Source organism: Ipomoea nil, unplaced genomic scaffold (genome assembly GCF_001879475.1).
Source record: "Ipomoea nil cultivar Tokyo-kokei standard unplaced genomic scaffold, Asagao_1.1 scaffold0382, whole genome shotgun sequence".
Taxonomy (NCBI): Eukaryota; Viridiplantae; Streptophyta; class Magnoliopsida; order Solanales; family Convolvulaceae; genus Ipomoea; species Ipomoea nil.
The window spans coordinates 1,004,002-1,010,884 of NW_017616810.1; positions in this window are offsets into that span (position 1 = coordinate 1,004,002).

The window sequence follows — 6,883 nt, forward strand, 5'->3', positions numbered from 1 at the left end:
TATAAAGTTAATACAAAAGTCTGTCCATTTTAATTTGTTTACAAAATAAAAAGTGATAGTGATCGAATGAACCCATCCATGATCCATCTGTATTCCCCAGCCACAAGAACGATCACTGCCTTTCCATTCATCATTATTTCCACTGGACTTCAACCCCATGCCAGACCATCGAATCTCAGAATTCGATATACCTATGCAAAAGATGAGAATAAGGGAGAAATTTAATTTCTATGGATAATAATGTTTTTAAATTAAAATTAATTCATTTCATATTTAGTCGTTTAAAGAGTGTTCTACTTTTAGTTCTAAATGTTCAAGATGTGTTTAAACGTAATAAGCTAATTAAACTTGGTGAAATGTTAGAAAAGTAAAAACATTTTGAATTAAAAGTGAAATATTTTAATTAAAGTTGAAATAAATTAATAAAATCAAAAAATAAAAAATAAAAATATATATTACTATAATCAAATAATAATTATGATTGAAATGAAGTCTATGATGTAAGTTAGTGACAGAAACTAGTGCATATAACAACGTTGCATGGAACGAAGAAATTTGGGGAAATTAGGGTTAGGAAGTTAGGGTTGGATCAGATAATAATCTAGTCCAGGACAAAAATTCCCTGTGTGTCAAAATTGTTTTACAGATCATTTTGAACTTTTAGAAAGACTTTAGCACTGAGGATCTGCTCATCACCATCATTCACCACCCAATAAGGAAAGCATGTGTCTCTATCAAGTTTTACAAATAGCATATTTTTTTTAAAAAAAAAAATTAAAATAAAAGATTGAAAAATAATTTTTTAAAAAAATATGTTTGATGAGAGTTCAAAGTTTCAATTCAGTTACAACGGTAAAAGATTACACGAATGTATATCTCAGTATACCTCTAAACTCTCCTATCTATCAGGACACTAATCAAAGACTTATTCTAGAACCACATATTACAAACTATAGGTTACATAATAATAATAATAATAATAATAATAATAATAATAATAATAATAATAATAATAATAATAATAATAATAATAATAATCTACTATCTACTATACTAATAAGAGCCCAAGAGAGTTAGGCCTATAATAGGTAGAAAAAATGGCGGTCGAATTTTTTAATCAAATGAATGGCTCAGATTGATCAGATTTTAATTTTTCATTAAGATTTCCTAATTTATCCTTAATGAATATGATTATCCGTTAAGTTTTTCGTTAAATATTATCTTTTCCGTTAATTTCTGTTAGTTCACCGTTAACTTACTCATTGATTTCAATAAGAAAGGTCTTAGGTTCGAACCCCATCCCAATTGGCATAATTAGTACTCTATTTTACTCTTATTAAATTAAATAATAATTCAGTAGCTACAACAAAAAATAATACACATGCATTTCTTTAATTTATAATTATGTGTCTACAATGTCTTTATTCAAAAAAAAAAAATTATTCATTATCAATAAATTAAGGGAAAATGGCACTTTTTCCCCCTATGTTATATGCTTATAGCACTTTTTCCCCCTGAGTTATTCATGCATCCACATTTGCCCCCTCAATTATTATAAAAGTGGCGGTTTTTCCCCCCTGATAATATTAAATAGACATTTTTACCCTTAAAATACATATTTTATTTATTTCTCTTGTTCAACAAATTATTGTTTATACGTAGGGATTGCCACGGTTTGGTTCGAACTGAACCGAACACTATAGCAATCAAATAAAAAAAATTCGGTTATGATTCATAACATAACCCAATATTTGGGTTTCCGTTTATTAAAATTGTGAAGTGGAAAAAAATAGATTCTGAACCGTGAACCAGAGGTTCAAATCGGAACAACTACTAGCAATAGCTTAAAATTAGAATTATAATATTTGCAAATAGTGTATGTTTTTTTCGCATTTATATTGACTCTCACATATAAGTATATATAATCGTGATTTGGTTTTTTATTTTGAATCATTGTTTCACAATTTCGGATCCAATTTGAACTGTTGGTTCAAACTTTATTTTAAATTTTTTTTTTTTATTTTTAAAGTATTCTAAATTCAACAATTAATGTATTTTATTTTTTCAAATTGTGGTTATAATTTGTTGGAGAAGTAAAATAAAGGAAATATTTATTTTAAGGGTAAATATGTCCATTTAATATATCAGGAGGAAAAATTGCCACTTAAATAATATAGGGGGAAAAAGTGCTATAAGTATATAACACAGGGGGAAAAAGTGCCATTTTCCCATAAATTAAATATGAGAAATAATTTCATTAGTTATATTGTTTTTATTTTTTCTCCAATATAAAAATTATTTACATTCAAATTCATCAATTGATTATATTTGCTACATTGTCCATACAATGTGTTTATTAAAAAAATTATTCATTATCAATTAATTAATTAAGAAAAATAATTTTATTAGTTATATTGTCTTTATTTTTCTCCAATGTAAAAATTATTTACATTAAAATTCATCAATTAATTATATTCACTACATTGTCTATTATCTTTTTTGTGCACTATTTTTTAATTAAATATCAAAGTTATAATACAAAATAATGTTATATACAGAGTATTTATTTACCAACTATTTTATTAATACAATGAAAAAATTAAAAAAAATATATAATTAGTAAAGTCAATCATATTAACTACTTGAGTGATTTGTTGACAAAGAGAGTATTCAAATCACACAATAATTTGAAGTGAGAACTACCCACAATGTCCTTGTTTGACAATCAACAGTTAGCGGATTTGACCAGCGAATTATATCAACGGTTGGTAAAAAGATATTTAAAAAAATTAGCTGTTTAAATTAACATATAAAATGACATAAGGGTATACATAATAATAATAATAATAATAATAATAATAATAATAATAATAATAATAATAATAATAATAATAATAATAATAATAATAATAATAATAATAATAGTTTTTAAAAAAATAAACAATAAAAAAATATAATTAAGCCAATCATATTAACTACTTGGGAATTTTTTGACAAAAAAAGTATTCAAATCACATAACAAATTGAAGTGGAAAACTATCTCGCAATTTCCTTGTATGACAATCAACGGTTAGCTCTTCAATATTAGTTTATATTTAATATTTTATGCCTTAATTTTTATTTTCTCTCCCTTATGTCCCGTATTTAGTTTCAACCATACCTATACAATTATTTTATTGACAATTATAATCAATCTTGACTATATTATCTTGCATTTGTAAACTTATAATTACTTATTTAAATACGCAAATTCAACATTCAATTATCTATGCATGAACAATTTCAATATAATCTTGCCTTAATATATTTTAAAGTACTTATTAAAAAAAAACATTGGGCATTATCCCAATCGCGCAATGCGCGTAAAAAACTAGTTATTTATACTAATAAGAGCCCAAGAGAGTTAGGCCTATAATGGGTAGAAAAAATGGCGGTTACAGATTTTAATCAAATGAATGGCTCAGATTGATTAAAAGATTGATAAGATTTAAATTTTACACTAAAATTTCCTAAAATACCCACACACCGTTACTAATTCCGTTAAAATTTTAAGAATTGCCGTTAGTTCACCGTTAACTTACTCATTGATTTCAATAAAAAAAAAAAAAAAGGTCTTAGGTTCGAACCTCATCCCAATCAAAGTTGGCATAATTAGTACTCTATTTTACTCTTATTAAATTATATAAATAATAATTTAGTAGCTACAACAAAAAATTATAGATATGCATTTCTTTAATTTAGAATTATGTGTCCACAATGCCTTTATTCAAAAAAAAATTATTCATTATCAATAAATTAAATAAGAGAAATAATTGTATTAGTTATATTGTCTTTATTTTTCTACAATATAAAAATTCTTTATATTCAAATTTATTAATTGATTATATTCGCTACATTGTCCTTACAATGTCTTAATTCAGTGAAAAAAAATTATTCATTATCAATAAATTAATTAAGAGAAATATTTTCATTAGTTATATTGTCTTTATTTTTCTCAAATGTAAAAATTTTTACATTCAAATTCATCAATTGATTATATTCACTACATTGTCTATTATCTTTTTTTTTTTTTTTTTTGCACTATTTTTCTAATTAAATATCAAAGTTATAATACAAAATAATGCTATATATTTATTTACCAAGTATTTTATTAATACCATGAAAAAATTAAAAAAATATATAATTAATAAAGCCAACCATATTAAGTACTTGAGAGATTTTGTGACAAAGAGAGTATTCAAATCACACAACAAATTGAAGTGAGAACTACCTTGCAATGTCATTGTTTGACAATCAGCAGTTAGCGCGCGGATTATATTAGCGGATTTGACCAACGAATTTATTTAATTATTAACATTGAGTAGAAAAAATGACCGCCAAATTATTAAATCAAATGAATAGTTCAAATTGTTCAGGTTTTAATTTTTTTTTTTTTAAATTTTTCTAATTTATCCTTAATTATATGATTATTCATTTAACTTTTTCGTTAAATTCCGTTAATTCACCGTTAGTCTAATTATAATATTAACGTCTAATATAGAATTATAATTACACCATTAATCTAATTCTAATATTAAAGTCTTAATAGAACTTAACCACAAATCCTAATGTCGAAATCTCCTCAAATAATATTAGTATATATTTAATATTTTATGCCCTAATTTTTATTTGTTCTCCCTTATGTCCCGTATTTGGTTTCAACCATACCTATACAATTATTTTATTGACAATTATAATCAATCTTGACTATATTATCTTGCATTTGTAAACTTAGAATTACCTATTTAACCCGCACGGGCTTAGCTCAATGGTTTAGTGGGCAGTATTTGGGAGAAGAGACCAAGGTTTGAACCTCGGCGACGGCAGTGCGGGAATTATGTCCAAAGTGGGCAGATTCCTTGTTCACACCGGCATTTGGTCCTGTCTGCTGAACCATTGAGTCACCGTGATTTACAACTTCCTACAATGCTCTGTCGGGTTAGAGTGTGGGGGGGGGGGGGGGGGTGCCTTGGGGTAGGGGACTCAACCTTTGGGAGAAGAATTACCTATTTAAATACACAAATTCAACCTTCAATTATCTATGCATGAACAATTTCAATATAATCTTGTCTTAATATACTTTAAAGTACTTATTTAAAAAAAAAATATTGGGCATTATCCCAATCGCGCAATGCGCGTAAAAAACTAGTAATAATAATAATGACTCAAAAAAAAAATAATAATAATATCACTCACATGTTTACTTGTAACAGAGAATTGAAAATTGAAAAATAAAAAATAAAACAAATTAGAAAAATGAAAAAACAATAATTAAAGTAAACGCGTATTCAATCCGGAAAATTACCTTATATCTTCACATAAGAAAATTCTATGAGTTAATCCAACCTACAACGAGTAACAAAACATCATATTTTTATTATAAACTCTCTTAGCTTACTAATATTTATTAGATCTAGTTACCATGATATTCTTATATCTAAATAAAAAGTTTTAAAGTTTAAATCTCGCATCATACTTTGTGGTGTTACGTTTATTAAGTTTCCTTGCAACATTTTTCTTTGATATATACTTATATATTATTGCATAAATAAATACTTAAATTTCAACCCACATCAATACTTATAATATCTTATACAATCACATAAGTATTATATTATTGACCATAAAATTGGAACATTTGTAATTATAATTATGGGTTAAGGTTGAATTGAGTGGGTCCTATAGCATAGGCATCATGATTAAATATTGAGTGTTTTTTTCAATTCAAGATCCTAGTGGGTTTTCACTTTTCAACTCACAGATCTTCTCCAAACCGGCCGAAAACTGACTTGTCTTACCATCAAACACAGCTACACAATGCAATGCAGACCTTTAAAAAAAAAAAAAAAAAAAAATCTCTTAGCTCATCCAAAAAAAAAATCTTATGGCAAAGTAATATTGTGACAACTGCAATGTTATAGTTAGACTTTACGTGGTGGGTTATTTGTGGACACCAAACAATGATCCTCTTACTTAAAAAGGCGTTGAATTACCGTGATTTACCCATTCGCCATTATATTGGACAGGGGTGAAAGATTTCATTTTTCATAGGCAAGTAACGTACGTAATTGTAGCTTTAAAATCTGCAATTCTATTTGGAGTTTTGGGTTGGGGGTGAAAAATTAACCCCTAAATTATATATTGATATAATTTCTCAACAAATTTTACCCTATAAAATTGAATGTCAAGTTAAAGTTCAAACCCCCATGCAAATCAATTGTGAACACAATTCATCAATTCCTTTGTGGCATGCAAAGGCAAAGATTACTCTTAATTGGATGAAGAAATACTTCAATTCCTTGTCTATTTCATATACTATTGTCTATGATGGATATATTATACCTACGACTCGACCCGAGGTAGCAACGTGGACTTGGAGCACCACGGTGGAGCCTAAGAGCAACGCGGACCAGGGGCACCACATTGGAGCCCAAGAGCAGCACGGACCAGGAGCACCACGTTGGAGCCCAAAAGCACCCGACCTACGGCGCCATGGAGGTGCCCCGACTCGAGCCGACCTACGTGGGGGCTCGGGTCGGGGAGCTCGGTCCTACCCGAGCTCGAGACCCGACCTGACCCGGCACTACCCGAGCTCGGGACCCGGCCTGGCCCGGCCCACCCAGGCCCGGTCAAAGTGGTGATCCAACCCCCCTCCCCCCGATTTAGGGGGAGGCTGTTGGGGGGTTTGGCTTGTATAAAAACCCCCTCCTTGTCCTAACAAGGGACATTCTATCTATATTCTACATTTATTACACACTTTGTCTCACCGAATCTTTGTAATAGCCAATTCCTACGGCAATTAATATAATATACGGTCTCACGGCCTTTAGCTAGATCGTTGTAT